The sequence below is a fragment of the Leucoraja erinacea genome, chromosome 16 (assembly GCF_028641065.1).
Source record: "Leucoraja erinacea ecotype New England chromosome 16, Leri_hhj_1, whole genome shotgun sequence".
NCBI classification, from domain to species: Eukaryota; Metazoa; Chordata; class Chondrichthyes; order Rajiformes; family Rajidae; genus Leucoraja; species Leucoraja erinaceus.
Window position 1 is genome coordinate 6,234,175 of NC_073392.1, and position 18,718 is coordinate 6,252,892.

The following is an 18,718-nucleotide window of genomic DNA, read 5'->3' on the forward strand; positions in this document are numbered from 1 at the left end:
CCTTTGAGGTGATAATGGATTTTGTTGTGGATACTGATACATTATTCAAACATACATGGGAACTGCAGCAAGGAACTGAGCAAGGATCGAACACGGGTCTCTGGTGCCATAGGGCAGCAACTCTACAGCTGAGCCACTGTGCTGCCTATAGGTGAAGGGGACAGGTGATGGGTGTATGGAACGAGCTGCCAGAGGTAGTTGAGGCAGGTACTATAACAGCATTCCAAAGCCATTTGGATTCCCAATTCCTCCGCCTACGCCGCATCTGTTCCCAGGATGAGACGTTCCACACCAGGACATCTGAAATGTCCTCGTTCTTCAGGGAACGGGGATTCCCCTCCACCACCATAGATGAGGCTCGCACCAGGGTCTCATCCATTCACCCCACCAGCCAGCAAATACAACAAATAATCCTCCGCCATTTCCGCCACCTCCAACGTGACCCCACCACTCGCCACATCTTCCCATCTCCCCCTATGTCTGCCTTGTCCGCAACTCCCTTGGTACCACCACCTCCCTGGGCATTTTCCGTTGCAACCGCAAGAAAATGCACACACCTGTCCCTTCAGACTCCATTTCGTTCCAGGTGCGACAAAGGTTCACTATCCAACACTGCATCCGCTGCTCTAGATGTCAGCTGATTTCATCGGTGAAAGCGGAGGAGGTTGGGCATTTGCCGACACCTCCGTTCAGTTTAACCTATGGACTCCAGGATAGACTTTAGAATCCGATCCTGGGTCTCCTCCATTGCCAGAGTGGACACTGGAGGGCACCTCTATTCCGCCTGGGCAGCTTGCGTCCGGATGGCATGAACATTGAATTCTCTCAATTTTGCTAGCACATGCTGTCTCCTCCCCTTCCTTACCCCTCGAGCTGTCTCCTCCCATCCCCCCGCCCTCGGGCTCCTCCTCCTCCCTTTTTCCTTCCTTCTCCCCCCCACCCCCCATCAGTCTGAAGAAAGGTTTTGGCCCGAAACGTCGCCTATTTCCTTCGCTCCAGAGATGCTGCTGCACCCGCTGAGTTTCTCCAGCATTTTTGTGTACCTTGGACATATACATGGACAGGATAGATTTAGAAGGATATGGGCCACATGTGGACCACTGGGACTAGCACTTGGCAGGCATGGGGAAGTTGGGTCGAAGGGCCTGTTTCTGTTCTGTATGGCTCTATGACTCTAAGATTCACCCAGAGGTCCCACATCTTGCTGTTTCCTAAGGATTTGGACCAGTTTTTTCAATGTCTAATAGTCAAATATGATTAAAAGTGTTCAGATAGATGTAATGAATGCACGTTTAGTTAAGTTTAATTTGTTTTAGAGATACAGTATGGAAACAGGCCCTTTGGCCCACCGAGTCCGCGCCGACCAGCGATCCCCATACAACTAACACTGTCCTAAACATTAGGGATAATTTACAATCTTACCGAGCCAATTAGACGATAAAGCTGGGGTAGATACAAAATGTTGGAGGCACTCAGCGGGTGAGGCAGCATCGATGGAAACGTTTCTGAAACATCGCCCATTCCTTCTCTCCATCGATGCTGCCTCACCCGCTGAGTTCCTCCAGCATTTTGTGTCTACCTTCGGTTTACCAGCATCAGCAGTTCTTTCTTCAATATACTGTAAACCTGTACGTTTTTGGAGTGTGGGAGGAAACTCTCCCGGAGCTCCCGGAGAAAACCCACGCAGGTCACGGGGAGAGCTCCGTACAGATAGCACCCGTAGCGGGATGGAACCTGGGTCTCTGGCGCTGCGAGGCAGCAACTCCGCCGGTGCGCCACCGTGCCGCACCGTGTTGGTAAAAAATAAATGCAACAGCAAACACTTTGAAAATCCAGGCTAATAAATGGGCATCAATTAAACAGACCATTTACCTGGGGCTTGAGTTTGCCGCAGATTCAACAACCTCATTCAGACACTAGAGGCTGTGGATCTGTGGCAGAGGCTGTGGATCTTAAAGCTGGGGGTTGGACACAAAGTACAGCTGCTTCCCTTCTCTCCGCACCGCACGGCTCCAATGGCAGGAGGGTGGGTTAAGTGTGCTGCCACCTGACCTTGATTACGTCTTGGATTCCACAGGCTTAAGTTCAAGACACAATGAGCAGCTGCAGCAGATAGCCAACGGTTCCTTACTGTAAGCAGGATACAGTCCTTTAAACAACAGACTAGCAGCTAATCCTGAAGGAATTCAAGTGAATATCAAAGTGCTGGCTGAAGAGCCACAGCCTAATAGAACTGGGCAGCGCGATGGCGCAGCAGTAGAGTTGCTGCCTCACAGCGCCAGAGACCCGGGTTCAATCCTGACTATGGGTGCCGTCTGTATGGAGTTTGTACGTTCTCCCCGAGACCTCGTGGGTTTTCTCCGGGTGCTCCGGTTTCCCCCCACACTCCAAAGACGTACAAGTTTGTGGGTTAATTGACTTTTGTAAATTGTAAATTGTCACCTAGTGTGTGTAGGATAGTGTTAGTGTATGGGGTGATCGCTGGTCGGCGCGGACTCGGTGGGCCGAAGGGCTTGTTTCCGCGCTGTATCACTAAACTGCTGCCTCGCAACTCCAGTGACCTGGGGTTCAGTCCTGATCTCGGCTGCTGTCTTTGTGGAGTTTGCACAATCTCCCTGCGAGAGTGTGATTTTCCCCACCTCGCAAAGATGTGTGGGTCAGTCAGTAACTCACCTGCTCTAAATTGCCCCTCGGGTTTGGGTGAATCTGTGGGGAGTGTAATGTGGGGGCTTTAAGAGTAAGTAAATAATTGGCATGGACATTTGGCCCATCCAAGTATGTCCCATTTGCTTGCAATTGGCCCCTATTCATCAAAATCTTTCCAATCCATGTACCTGTCCAACTGTCTTTTTAAAAAAAGAAATATTTTTTCTAAGTAGTTTTTCAAGGATACTTTTTCCATTTTTATTAGAGCTGGAACAATCAGTTAATAGAAAACTTCAGTTGATAAAATGCGTCAGTCTCCTGAGAAACTAAATAAAAATAACAGGACGTTCTCAGGATGATGTGACGCCTATGCAATGATCCTAAAGCCTTTAGACTTTAGAGATACAGCGTGGATACAGGCCCTTCAGCCCATAGTCCGCGCCGACCAGCTATCCCTGTACACGAGCACTTCCCTACACACTGGGGACAATTTATTAAATTTTCTAACAAAACTAATTAACTTACAATTAAGGGACAGAAGTTTAGGGGTAATATGAGGGGGAACTTCTTTACGCAGAGAGTGGTAGCGGTGTGGAATGAGCTCCCAGTGGAAGTGGTGGAGGCAGGTTCATTGGTATCATTTAAAAATAAATTGGATACATATGGATGAGAAGGGAATGGAGGGTTATGGTATGAGTGCAGGCAGGTGGGACTAAGGGGAAAAAAACACGAACCTTGTAGGGCCGAGATGGCCTGTTTCCGTGGTAATTGATAATATGGTTACAAACCCTGGGGGGAAAACGGGGACACCCGGAGAAAACCCACGCATGCAGTCACGGGGAGAACTTACAAACTCCATACGGATTGCACCCCTAGTCAGGTTCAAAGCTGGGTCTTAGAAGAATATGTGTGTTATGATTGTGTTTATAGTTTGTTTGGTTGTTTGGTTGTTTGTCTTTTTGCACAAAAGTCCACGAGCATTACCACTGTCATTTCACTGCACATCTCGTATGTGTATGTGACAAATAAACTTGACTTGACTTGACTTGGAAGGCAGCAACTCTACCGCTGCGCCACTGTGCCGGCCTTTTATAAATATTGTAGGGCCGTTTCATGGTTTTAAATCTGCTTACATGGATTTTAAAAGGATATACATGTTGGAAACTATGATGAAGACTGGTCTTAACTCTGCCTCCTTTGAGTTGGTAATAGATTTTGATATTGACACTGCTGCATTATTCAAACATACATGGGAACTGCAGCAGGACTATTTAGCAAATTGTCAGAAGTCGGTGCTTAGGACAGACAGAATGTAACCCTGTCAGTCAGAATGTCACACTTGTTTTCTCTTTAATCAAGGCTGTTTAGCTGCTTGACTGAATACTCATGACCATTGAAAATGTTTCTGCCGGCAGGCCAGACGATACAGCCACTGGAGCCAAACCTTTAACTGCAATTAACCCTTGCTTGCCCTCTCTCTCCGGCTCTCCCCATCCTAGTTCTCCGACTCGTTCTACTGTCCAGGTCCCTTCCTATTCCCACAGTGACCTTTCTGTCTGAGGCCTCCTCCATTGTCAGAGTGAGGCTATTGGCAAATTGGAGGAACAGCATCTCATATTTCGCTTGGGCAGCTTACGTCCCAGTGGTATGAACATTGATTTCTCAAACTTCAATTAACCCCTGCATTCCCTCTCTCTCCGTCGCTCCCCCACCCAAGTTGCACCAGGTTCTCATTCTCACCCAGCAAACAGCTAACAATGGCCTGTTTCCTTTATCATCATTACTTTTTTTGCACATCTTTCATTCATTTGTTCTATATCTCTCGTTTCCCTTTCCCCTGACGAGTCTGAAGAAGGGTTTCAACCCGAGACGTCACCCAGGCCTTCTCTCCTGGGGCGCTGCCTGTCCCGCTGAGCTACTCCAGCATTTTGTGTCTATCTTAAGGAATATCTTGATCTTCTGTCATTTAATTGTGAATGCTTTGGTCGATCTAATGGTCTATTTCCATCTTTACTCCCACCAATATCATGCCATTGATCAGCGGTAGAGAGAATTGGTCAGTGAGTTACACATGCATATTGAATATCACCTGCGGCATTCTGAAAGTAAAATGTAAGCTCTGTATGGGCGCTACTTATTGCTGGCACTGAATTTTATTGGTGAATAAAACAACCAAGTCCAGATTTTTTTTTTTAACATTTTTTATTTCGTTAAAACTGAAAAAATAAAGACTGAATGTATAAAGATCCCATACCAGCAAGCTTTGGACACGAGAATACTTTGGACTTGACTAGCTTTGGAAGGAACAGTGTGCATGTCCATGAATCTTACTGTTATAGAGTCATAGTTTAGTTTAGTTTAGAGATACAGTGCAGAAACAGTCCCTTCCACCCACCGAGTCCACGCCGACCAGCGATCCCCGCTCATTAACACTATCCTACTCCCTCCAGGGACAATTTTAACATTTACCAAGCCAATTAACCTACAAACCTGTACGTCTTTGGAGTGTGTGAAGATCTTGGCGAAAACCCACGCAGGTCATTGGGAGGTCGTATAAACTCCGTAGAGTCGGGATCAAACCTGGGTCCCCGGCACGGCATTCGCTGTAAGGCAGCAACTCTACTGCTGCGCCACCGTGACCGCCCAAAAGAGTCATACAGTGAGGAAACAGGCCCTTCAGCCCAACTTGCCCACACCGACCAACATGTCTCATCTACACTAGGCCCACCTACTTGCGTTTGGTCCATATCCCTCCAAACCTGTCCTATCCATGTACCTGCCTAATTGTTTCTTAAACGTTACGATAGAATTTACTGCTGTGAAGAATCTGCAGGCGTACTTCCATCCGTGTGCTTGTCATCCTTCAGTGTAACTTTCCAGCTTAAGTCATTTCCTCCTTTGACACCAAACTGGAAACGCTAAAGGGCCGGTCCCACGAGCATGCGACCTGCATGCAGTGAGCATGACCAAACCGCGCGGAGGTCGAGTGAGTGACGTGAAGTTCGAGCGAAGTTCGCGGGAAGTTCGCACGTGACGTACGGTGTCACGATGTGCGTACGGCATCGAGACGCTGCGCATGCCCTTCGAGGCAGTGCGTACGGCGTTGAGGCGGCTGCGGGCCTGCAGGCCGTTGCCGCGCGGAATTTTTGAACACGGTCAGTTTTTCGGATCCCCGCGCGATGTCGTGACCAAACTCCATACGGCTCCGGCGATCGAAGTGGGACCGGCCCCGCGAGGCCGTACTGCTCAAGCAACCACGTTAGGTCGCGCTTGCCGCATGGAGTCGCATGCTCGTGGGACCGGCCCTTTACTCTCCTGTTTCAATTCCAGCGGGAAAGCTTCCTTAAATGTTCCATCCATAAGCAAGACTGACAAATATATCTTAATAGGGTGAGAAAGTAGAAAAAGATAAGAGAGGGAGAGACAAAAAGAACAGGGACAAAAGCCGAATTAGACCCAAGTCTAAACTTGTCCGACAGCCCCCGTCCCTGTCGCCCATTGTCCTTTACTAAAGCGCAATAATGGAATCAAACTGTTGGACACGGTCGCTCGTGAGAGGCTAAACAAAACCGTGTTGCGCTCATCAGACCCCGATTTGATTTAGCATTCACCAAACAACAAAAGACAAAGAAACAGCCAAACAAATGAAACAGAAAGGCCTTCCTCTTTTGTATTCAAGTCAGACCCATCTGGGGACATGTCCTTATTTTTTTTTCTCAGTTTTAACTAAATAAAAATTGAACAAAAATAAATATAATATCGGGAGGCCTACTTGGCAAAGATGTTTTATTCACCAATAAAATTCTCTGCCAACAATGAGTGGCTCCTGCACAGAATTTACATTATTTCTTTCAGAGTTGCCTAATGTGATTTTCAAAATGCACGTTGAATTTATCGACCTAAAATATACACCGGCACTTTTGGCCAAATGCATTTATAAAAATCGAGGGAAGTTGTGGCTGAAGCAACTCATTCGTTCATGCGGAGATTTTTTTACCCTGGATTTTTTAACCATGATCAAGAACTGTCCTATTAATGGGTTATTTCTTGCAATCACCTTGCATGACTACTACCCTCAGTTTGCACACAAGTCTGCAGCTGTTCCCCAACTTTAATATTGATCAGTAAATGTAAAAGTAGCAGGAATGTGGCAGACAAGGTCAAACATCTAACTCCACTCACTTGCGATTAAAACAGGAACAGACATTGAAATAAATTAAAACATTAATGCCCAAAAGCGCAGCGATGATCTCAGCTGCTATGGACAGTCCAGATAGTCAGAAGGGGAGTTATGATAATGAATCTTATCAGTTCCCTTGTCAGTCTTCCAAACTGTGATCAATGAGGATGCATCCTCACACAGATCCATTCAACGAAAGAGCGGAAATTGAACTGATTGCCCCAATTCTTGGAATTACTGAGAAAGAAAGATGGATGGGTACATTTTTAATGCCATGAGAGGCTTAAAACACAAAGCTAATTTAATTTGACTCGAACAGATGTCAGATGGAAGCTTTTCCATTATCAACCATGCCTGGTCCCGTAGATAGACACAAAATGCTGGAGTAATGCAGCGAGACAGGCAGCATCTCTGGAGAGAAGGAATGGGTGACATTTCTTCAGTCTGCCTGGTCTTCGTTTCACAAACACACACAGCCAGTGAAATTCGTGAGAACAATACAATTGGGTGTACAATTTGGAAAAGACTCTGCGCGTCTACCCGATCTATTCCTCTCATGATTTTGTACACCTCTACAAGATCGCCTCTCATCCACCTGCGCTCCAATGAATAAAGTCCCAGTCTGCTCAACCTCTCCCTGCAGCTCAGGCACCTCAATTAGTAGATTCATGTCCCCACAAATGTAACACATGGCAACACAAACTGACCATTGGGCAGCACGAACGCAGATTCACCGTTTCCAAAAAGACGAGATGCCAATTAGAATCCACCATGATGTATTCACTTAATGAGAATAGCAAAAAGTGAGGCACAAGGAACTGCAGATGCTGGAATCTTGCGTAAAAACACAAAGTGCTGGAGTAACTCAGGAGGCCGGGCAAATCGAAAGCTACTTAACAAAAACCTTTAAACAAAACAACAAGATCTAGTTTCTGAAACACCCAATGTTATGCAATATTCTGTACAGTGTGGTTATATGATATTTCATTGGTGTGACCAAGAAAATCCTTGCATATTACCTATTACCTAAGTAGATCTTCCAATACCTTACACTGCATTTTGAGTTCCTGGGAATTTTGTCATAATTAATGCCCAAGAGTTATGTCTTTGATAAATAAAGTGGCTTATGGTCTATGTGCTTTCTCAGTATGTGAAGGAGCTGGTGATTATGCTACGCATGTTCTGTCTACTTGGTACCAATAGTTATAAATAAATCATCTTGATGTATTGATATATCTTATAAACCACATATAAATAGTTCAATAATCTAGATATAAATAATGAGTGTTATAAATGTTTAGGAAACAAAAGTTTCCTCTAAATGATGTAAAGAATTATAGTTCAAGGCACAGAATACTTCCTACATTGAGTAGATAATTATGATACACGGCAATAAACTTGGAACATAAAATCAGTCGCAAGGAATCCCATCTGAAGAAGGGTCCCTTCCTTTCACATTTACTGCCTGACCCACTGAGTTCTTCCACCACTTAGTGTTTTGCTCAAGATTCTAGCATCTGCAGTTCCTTGTGTCTGTACCAACTGAACCACCCTAGCACAACCAGAGAGCAGTCCCGCACGACAATCTACCTCATTGGGGACCCTCTGTACACTGTGAACGGCTCGATTGCAATCACATATTGTCTTTCCACTGACTGGTTGGCACGCAACACAAGTTTTTCACTGTACCTCGGTACACGTGACAATAAACTGAACTGTAATGAAACCGAGAGGGTGACGTCTAATTTCTAGTTTTAAGCACTCAATGACAAGTTCCTCCTGTGCATAAGTACATAATGAGCAAAAGGAAATTTGACGGAGTGCTGGAATGCCACAACCCATTTATCCGCCCTGACTTGGAGAAATTTGTATCCCTATTAGTTTATAATCAGCTTAAACGCACCGACAGAATACGCACTGGATATATTTCAAAGAATGATGTACAGGTGCACAACCTTTTATCCGACGATCCAATACACGAGCAAAGCTCTGAATAGTGACAGTTTTTTCGGAATGAAAAAAGGTCCTTGAAGACGTGTTGGAAATCCTTCGGCCCGCAGTCTTGACAGCGGAACCTGGGTCGGTCCTCGAAGAAAGGGGAACTAAATCCCCATTCATAAAAGAGAAGGTGAGGGTATATTGCGCGGGAGGGTTAATAATTGACAATCTGCTGCTGCCTGCCCGTTGAGTTAAAAAAGTTCCCACGGTAGACTCACGATACACAGTGTATCGTGAGTCTTGCGTGGGAACGTTTTAACTCAGCGGGCAGGTAGCAGCAGATTGTCGCTCCCTTCAGTTTCACCCCACCTACGCCCCTCTGCTTCCCGGCCATGTGTGTGACCCCATCCCTCCCCTCTCCAGCTCCCCGCTCATTGCACCGGCGTGGGGGCTTTGCACTGTCTTCACGTCGGAGCCAGTGCCAGTCACCGGAGACGTCAGGACCAACGGGACACCGGCCCCCAGGCCCACTGCAAGCACGGAGATCCCAGAGACCCACAGCCAGCAGCAGCCCAGCCCCGCTCCAACTACAGAAGCTGATGGTGTGCAAAGTACGTCTTGGTCTTGGGGTTGCGGATGAGGGGGCGCAGCTCGGGCTGTGACGTCTCCGGCCACCCCCCTGTGCAGGAGCTGAGACTGGGAACTATGGGGTTGTTTGCAGTTGCAGAGGGGTAAGGGCGGTACAGTTCCCAGTCTCAGCTCCATTCCAGGGAGGTGACCGGAGACGTCAGGACCAACGGGACACCGACTGCAAGCACGGAGATCCCAGAGACTCACAGCCAGCAGCAACTCTAGCCCAGCCCCGCTCCAACTCCAGAGGAAACCGGGTTGCGGATGAGGGGGCGCAGCTCGGGCTGTGACGTCTCCGGCCACCCCCCTGTACAGGAGCTGAGGCTGGGAACTGTACCGCCCTTGCAGGTGAGCAGGAGAATGGGGTTGTTTGCAGTTGCAGAGGGAGGGGGCCAGGGCGGGACAGTTCCCAGTCTCAGCTCCATTCCAGGGGGGTGGCCGGAGACGTCAGGACCAACGGGACACCGACTGCAAGCACGGAGATCCCAGAGACTCACAGCCAGCAGCAACTCTAGCCCAGCCCCGCTCCAACTCCAGAGGAACCCGGGTTGCGGATGAGGGGGCGCAGCTCGGGCTGTGGGCGAACTGCCACTTGTCGCTGTAGCGGCCCATCGGGGAGCGGGTTCTTGTTGGTCCTGACGTCTCCGGCCATCCCCCTGGACAGGAGCTGAGAGACGTCAGGACCACCAGAAGCCGCTCCCCGATGAGCTGCTACGGCGACAAGTGGCAGTTCGCCCACAGCCCGAGCTGCGCCCCCTCATCGGGACGTTGACCCCCAGGCCCACTGCAAGCACGGAGATCCCAGAGACTCACAACCAGCAACAACTCTAGCCCAGCCCCGCTCCAACTCCAGAGGAACCCGGGTTGCGGATGAGGGGGCGCAGCTCGGGCTGTGGGCGAACTGCCACTTGTCGCCGTAGCGACCCATCGGGGAACGAATTCCTCTGGAGTTGGAGGGACAGGGAGACACAGCGGCTTTTGAGAAGGGTGGGCAATCACTTCCAAAGTTCTGCCCACACAGTCAGTACACCTCTCCTACACTTGTCTCCCGCACTAAGATTATCTCGCAGAGAATGATCCCAGCCTAACCCTCCCTATTCTCTCCTATTCTGCAAGAAAAAACTACATTGAAGACTCAAACTCGCGATTGAGTAACTGCTGGGATCGTGGCGCAAACTCGCGACCTTGCGGATATGAGCCGAGCACTCTACCACTACGCTAAAAATCTTCCATTCCGAAAGCCGAAAAATTCTGAATTACAAAAAGTGTCTGGTCCCAAGGCTTTCGGATAAAAGGTTGTGCACCTGTACTTCTATAAGATTCACGTTTGGACCGCTAACACTACATTCTGAGCACAATGCAATGTTGACAGTGAAGTATATTAAGAATAAAATAAATATTAATACGTGTTGGAAATCCTTCCAAACTGGTCTTTATATTTGTGGCTTGGGGGGGGGTATGATTTAAAAAGCAATTATTAATACAACTGATTTCTTTTGAAGAACTTGACCAAAAGACACCAGCTGAAACGCTGCAACATCCAATCAAAATAAACTTCTGGGGATTTATCTCTATTTAAGAATTATTAAATGACTATAATTGAATTGTTTGAACTATTTAATATTAATACAATTCAACCCTGCACCCTGCATTACTGAAAAAATACAGTTACCTTTTCTGAAGGCAGCATCCAGGATCGGACAACAGCATTTATTTACTAACACGGCCAGCTCAATGAATTTTTAAGGCCACGATTGGGGCGGCACGGTGGCGCAGCGGTAGAGTTGCTTCCTTACAGCACCAGAGACCCAGGTTCGATCCTGATTACGGGTGCTGTCTGTATGGAGTTTTACCTTCTCCCTGTGACAGAGTCGGTTTTCTCCGGGTGCTCCGGTTTCCTCCCACACTCTAAAGACATACAGGTTTGGCCCTAGTGTGTGTGTGTGTGTGTGTGTGTGTGGGACAGTGTTAGTCTACGGGGATTGCTGGTTGGCGTGGAATCAGTAGGCCAAAGAGCCTGTTTCCGCACCATATCTCTAAACTAAACCAAACTGAAAAAAGATAAGACTCGATATTTTTAAGAACTTGATACTTAACAGCTACAAGAAGGCGCCAGACACTTAGTGCACTGTCTCAGAAGAAATTTACTTCATTGTTGCACTCATTTACTAACTATGATTGTGACTTTAGATTTCAGAGATACAGCGCGGAAACAGATTACCTTGAAATCATCTGCAAATTTAGTTTAAAAAACTGAAAAAAATAAAATAAAATTGCATCTTTGGCACCAGCTAACACTTATTATTAAGTTTTAATTTATTTAGATTAAACAATATTATTGTAGAAAAAATAGTTTCTAGATTTGGCCCATCGGGTCGGCGCCGACCAGCAATCGTGCCGTACACTAGCACTATCTTACACACTGGGGACAATTTACAATATTCAGGAGCGAATTAACCTACACACCCGCATGTCTTTGGAGTGTGGGAGGAAACCGGAGCACCCGGAGAAAACCCACACGGTCACAGGGAGAATGTGCAAACTCCTTACAGACAGCATTCGTAGCCGGGATCAAACCCGGGTCTCTGGCGCTGTGAGGCAGCAACTCTACCGCTGCGCCACCCCATTGTGCTCATGTATAATATGAATTTACTGCATTGTATGCAAAAACTGCATTCCACTGTATGCACCCAGGTACATATGACAACACAGTAATTACAGCTACATCAAGGCAAGACCCTTCTTCAGAACCTTCAGAAGAAGGGTCTTGACCCACAATGTTACCCGCTCCTTCTCTTCAGAGATGCTGCCTGTCCCGCCGAGTTACTCCAGCATTTTGTGCCTATCGTCGGTGTAAACCAGCATCTGCAGTTCCTTCCTGCGCACTACATTAAAGGCACTCTGAATATGACAGCTGTACACGTAACTATCTGAATGAGTTAGGTTATGGAACGGATTTACGGGCATCTCTTGAGATTCTCCAACAAGTGAAAAACTTTCCACGTATAGCAGCATGTGTGTCGACTCTCAATATCTCAGCCGTCGCTGACAGGTCTAATGAGGATAAAAGAAACTAAACAAAAGGGTTTGAAAGGGACATATTACACTGCAGCTGCAGAAAATGGATAACTCGCAGGATCATGACCCATTTTTGCAGAAGGCAAAGGGTTTCAGTCGCGTAAACTCCCGTGAGCCGCGATAGCTGGAACGAGAGGTGGGTGATCTAGACCAAGCCCGGCAAGTGATAGGTGGATAGAGACGAGGATGGGGGGGGAGGGGGGAGGGGGTTGGTTGGCAGATTGGTGGACTATCTCCACCACCACCTCTGGCAGCACGCTCCAAGCACCCGCCACTTTAGTTTGGTTTAGAGATACAGCATGGAAACAGGCCCTTCGGCCCACAGAGTCCAGGCTGACCATCGATCACTAGTTCCATGTTATCCCACTTTCTCTACGCACCAGGGGCGATTAGCAGAGGGCCAATTAACCTGCAACCCGAACGTCTTTTGAGATGTGGGAGGAAACCGGAGCACACGGAGGAAACATACGCAGTCACAGGGAGAACGTGCAAACTCCACACAGACAGCACGTGAGGGAGCAGCTCTGTGAGGGAGCAGCTCTACCTGCTGCGCCACTGAGCAATAGTCTCACTGCAATCAGTGCGGTAATGTTTTATCTCAATTAAATGTCTCAACAGTATTTTCTGGTCTAATTTCATTTCCGATGCAAACCTGCTTCCATGAGAAAATCAGAAGCATGTGGTGAAGTTTCAGCCATTCATCTGCCACCTGGTGAATGATACGACACTGTGTGCTTCTGTGTAACAATTTTTTATCCTGTGCCAGTGCATTCCATGTCTAGAAGTGCCAGGTTGGATTTCTCATGCTCACAAGTTACTCAGAGATTATGTCTCTGTGACTCACACATAAACAGAGCAGTAATTCAATGACAAAGTGGAGAAACACACATGACATGACTACATGTTTAAGGAGGGACTGCAGATGCTGGTAGACCAAAATGCTGGAGAAAACTCAGCGGGTGAGGCAGTATCTATGGAGCGAAGGAAATAGGTGCCGTTTCGGGTCGAGACCCTTCTTCAGACGTGGGGGTGGGAGGGGGGGGGCGGGAAAAAGAAAGGAAGAGGCGGAGACAGTGGGCTGTGGGAGAGCTGGGAAGGGGAGGGGAAAGAAGGAGAAAGCAGGGACTACCTGAAATTGGAGAAGTCAATGTTCATACCGCTGGGGTGTAAACTACCCAAGCGAAATATGAGGTGCTGCTCCTCCAATTTACTGTGGGCCTCACTCTGGCCATACACATGACTACATGATTGCATTTGGAGAGCAGTGCCTTTCCAGTGGTTCTACAGGCTGCACCCTACCACTGGGAAGAAGGTACAGGAGCCTGAAACTTGTAAGACCCAGGTTCAGGAACAGCTTCTTCCCTGCAGCCATCAGGCTATTAAACACGACAAACTCCAAATAGGCTCTGGGAGCATTGGATTTGTCTTTTTGCACTATTATACGGAGACAAATATATATATATGTCTGAAGAAGGGTTTCGGCCCGAAATGTTGCCTTTTTCCTTCGCCCCATAGATGCTGCTGCACCCGCTGAGTTTCTCCAGCTTTTTTGTGTACCCTATATATATATGGATGTGTGTGCGCATGTGTGCGTGTGTGTGTGTGTGTGTGTGTGCGTGTGTGTGTGTAGATGTTTTTATCGTTTATTATATATTTTTCCTTGTTTATTATATTGTTGACAGTGTACTCTGTTTACATATTCTGTTGTGTTGCTGGAAGTAAGAATGTTATTGTTCTATCTGGGACATTACAATAAAAGACTCTTTACGTAACTGAGGCTGGGAGTATACGTAACCTGCAAATAAATATGATGCCGGAAGGTTACTAATAACTTCTGCCGTCGTGGTGGCGCAGTGGGTAGTGTTGCTGCCTCACTGGGCCAGAGGTCTGGGTTTAATCCTGACCTCTGGTGCTGTCTAAGTTGAGTTCATTGTCATGTGTACCGAGGTACTGTGAAAAGCTGGAGTTTGCACGTTCTCCCTGTGACCAAGTGGGTTTCCTCCAGAAGCACTGGTTTCCTCCCACATCCCAAAGACGTGCGGGCTTGTAAGTTAATAGGTCTCGGAAAATTGGGACCGATGAGCCCAAAATGAGTCTTTATAAAGAGTGGATGAGAAAATTAGATAACATCCAACTAGTGTGAACAGGCGATCGATGGTCGGCGTGGACTTGGTGGACCGAAGGGCCCGAATCCATACTGTATCTCCACACCAAACTAACCTTGTTGGTGAAAGAACTCTGTGATTTAAAATCACAGGTCTATTTTTAATTAAAAGTAGAAGAAATTTGAGAAGAATGTTCTACATTGGAAGGTTCCTTTGCCTAGTTTGTGTGAATCTTCACTGTTCTCAAAGCAACGTGTGAAGTCGGCATTCGTGAAGTGAAGCAACTTGTGTCTTTGAAATCACACACGAGCCCTTCATTACATGATACCCTAATTAGGTGGGAATTTCTTTTTAGAATTGCCTTGATGGTCGATCCCGCTTCTAAAATTACTTTCGCCACTTACTCCCTTCACACCACCGACGAGAGAGAAAAGCAGCACGTTGTAAATATCCTTATTTATTACCATGAAGATGAAGAACATGATGATGAAGACAAGTGTTTCCTCTCTAACCCCAGACAATGATTCTCCCAGGAGTTTCTCTGCCACAACCTCTTCAATGCTACTTGGGAGTATTGTGTACAATTCTGGTCGCCCCCATTACAGGAAAGATGTGGAGGCTTTGGAAAGGATGCAGAGATGGTTCACCAGAACGCTACTTGGATTCGAGGGTTTAAGCTACAGGGACAGCTTGGATAGACTTGGATTGTTCTCTCTGGAACGTCAGTGGTTGAGGGGAGACTTGATAGAAGTATATAAAATTATGACAGGTATCAGCACAGCGGCATGGTGGCGCAGTGGTAGAGTTGCTGCCTTACAGCGCTTACACCACCAGGGACCCTGGTTCGATCCTGACCACGGGCGCTGTCTGTACGGAGTTTGTACCCACGTTCTCCCCGTGTCCTGTGTGGGGTTTTCTCAGAGATCTTCGGTTTCCTCCCACACTCCAAAGGCGTACAGGTTTGTAGGTTAACTGGCTTGGTATAAATGTAATTTGTTCCTAGTGTGTGTGTAGGATCAGCGCGGACTCGGCGGGCCGAATGGCCTGTTTCAGCGCTGTATCTCTAAACTAAACTAAAGTTAAAAGACAGTCAGAACCTTTTCCCCCCAGGGTGGGAATGCCCAACACTAGAGGACAGACAGCTGGACAAAGGCCAGAGATTAAAACAGAAGGAATCATTTTATTACCATTTCACTTCCCTGTAAATTCTATTTCCTCAGCTTGTCAAAAACTGCCCATATAAACTGATATTGTCATGAGATCTAACACAATGCAACATTTATGGATTGGATACAAGATAATTCATTATGGTGGGAAAGCTGCAGGCTTAGAGAATTCACAGAATTACAGGGTAAATGTAAAAGTCTTTCATAATTTAGTTTAGTTTAAAGATACAGCGCATAAACAGGCCCTTTGGCCCACCGAGTCCGCGCCAACCACCGATCCCCGCACATTGACACTATCCTACACACACTAGGGACAATTTATATTTATACCAAGCCAATTGACCTACAAACCTGTAAGTCTTTGGAGTGTGGGAGGAAACCGAAGATCTCGGAGAAACCCACGCAGGTCACGGGGAGAACGTACAAACTCCGTACAGACAAACACACGTAGTCAGAATCCAACCCGGGTCTCTGGTGCTGTCAGGCAGCAACTCTACCGCTGCGCCACCATGCCCCCCTATGTCATACATGCACACCGTGACATCTTCCACATCTTAGAACATAGAAGAGTACAGCACAGGAACAGGCTCTTCGGCCCTAAATGTCTATGCCCAACACAATGCCAAGTTCAACTTGATCTATGATCCATATCACTACATTCTCTGCATATCCATGTATCTTTCCAAAAGATAGACACAAAATGCTGGAGTAACTCAGCGGGACAGGCAGCATCTCTGGAGAGAAGGAATGGGTGACGTTTCGGGTCGAGACACTCCTTCATTCTCGACCTGAATCATCACCCTTTCCTTCCCTCCAGAGATGCTGCCTGTCCCGCTGAGTTCCTCCAGCATTTTGTGCCTACCTTTGATTTAAACCAGCATCTGCAGTTCATTCCTACACATCTTTCCAAAAGCCTAGCTTGCACATGAAGTTAGGAAGGCGTGGATAAAATGACTTTGTAGTGGAAGATTCAGACCTAATAGAGGCTTAAAGAATCTTCTCCAATGCATGCCTTTCATGACCTGTGGTAGAGATTAAAGTATGCCTTCCTATGCAGTACTTTAGTATTAAAAATAAATCTAATAAGATTACCAAATTAAAATAAAGTTATTAAATTTCATTTCACAGTTCATCCATTTAACATCGGATTAACATTTCCTGTGTTACCGACTTAGAATTCAGTATTTCCTAAATAGTCTCACTGCAATCAGTGCGGTATTGTTTCATCACAATTACATTTCTCAATAGCATTACCCCTTACAGAAGCTGAGCATAAACTGCGGCTTGTTCAGACTTTAGAGACAGCGTGGGGGAACGGGCCCATCGGGCCATCGAGACCGCGCTGATCAGTGATCACCCCAGGCACTAACCTATACACACCAGGAACAATTATACAATTTACTGAAACCAATTTACCTACAAACCTGTAAGTCTTTGGCAAGTGTGAAGGAAACCGGAGCATACGGGAAAAACCCACGCAGTCACGGGGAGAACGTACAAACTACGTACAGACAGCACCCGGAGTCAGGATCGAACCTGGGTCTCTGGCGCTGTACCGCTGCGCCACCGTGCCTCCCGTTTAAAATAGGCTTAAAATAACATCTGTGGATTACAGGGTCTAAATTAATTCTAAATTAATAATTAAATAAGACACACTGCAGCAGAGCCACTGTTGTGCCGCTGCCGATCGGAACGCCTGTTGATGTTTAGTAGAGAGTAGAGTGTTAAATTTGTTCATGATATATGTATTTTTATTTCTATTTATTTTTAATGCACACTGAATGGACACTGGTTGAGCAACGTTTTTTTGTTTCCTCTGGGTATGTGAATACTCAGGAAATGACAATAAAGATATACAATACAATACAATAATTCACATTTTAGAATTGACATGATGGCAACTCACTGTTTCATCGACTGGTATCATTGGGCAAATGTAATTATATAATTGGGTCACATTATAGAACGGTTCGAGCCAAGAGGACTGTCTACATAAGGTCTCTGTTCACAAAACCTAAAATACACCATAGCAACGGAGCCAACACAACAAATCACAAGCAAGACTAAATATTAAAAATATAATTCCATCAGATTTATTCCCTGGAAGGTACCTTCATGTTTTAACTACAGGTGCTGGTTTACACAGGGTTATCATCATATAACATATAACCATATAACAATTACAGCACGGAAACAGGCCATCTCGGCCCTACGAGTCCGTGCCGAACAACTTTTTTTCCGCTTAGTCCCACCTGCCTGCACTCATACCATAACCCTCCATTCCCTTCTCATCCATATGCCTATCTAATTTATTTTTAAATGATACCAATGAACCTGCCTCCACCACTTCCACTGGAAGCTCATTCCACACCGTTACCACTCTCTGAGTAAAGAAGTTCCCCCTCATATTACCCCTAAACCTCTGTCCCTTAATTCTGAAGTCATGTCCTCTTGTTTGAATCTTCCCTATTCTCAAAGGGAAAGCTTGTCCACATCAACTCTGTCTATCCCTCTCATCATTTTAAAGACCTCTATCAAGTCCCCCCTTAACCTTCTGCGCTCCAGAGAATAAAGACCTAACTTATTCAACCTATCTCTGTAACTTAGTTGTTGAAACCCAGGCAACATTCTAGTAAATCTCCTCTGTACTCTCTCTATTTTGTTGACATCCTTCCTATAATTGGGCGACCAAAATTGTACACCATACTCCAGATTTGGTCTCACCAATGCCTTGTACAATTTTAACATTACATCCCAGCTTCTATACTCAATGCTCTGATTTATAAAGGCTAGCATACCAAAAGCTTTCTTTACCACCCTATCTATATGAGATTCCACCTTCAAGGAACTATGCACGGTTATGGGGTTATGGGGAGAAACAAGAAGGATGAGGTGAAGATGTGGAAAGAGAGGTCAAGGAAAGAGCGTTCACGTCGCGGCCCTGTTTCCACCACCACGCACAAGAAGTACAAGAA

At 46.4% G+C, this 18,718-nt stretch overlaps 1 protein-coding gene across 7 annotated transcripts in view; it reads right to left on the reverse strand.

The window, feature by feature from the left end:
• prickle2b (prickle homolog 2b) overlaps positions 1-18,718 on the reverse strand; it is a 165,556-nt gene that overhangs the window by 97,231 nt on the left and 49,607 nt on the right. The window lies entirely within an intron of this gene.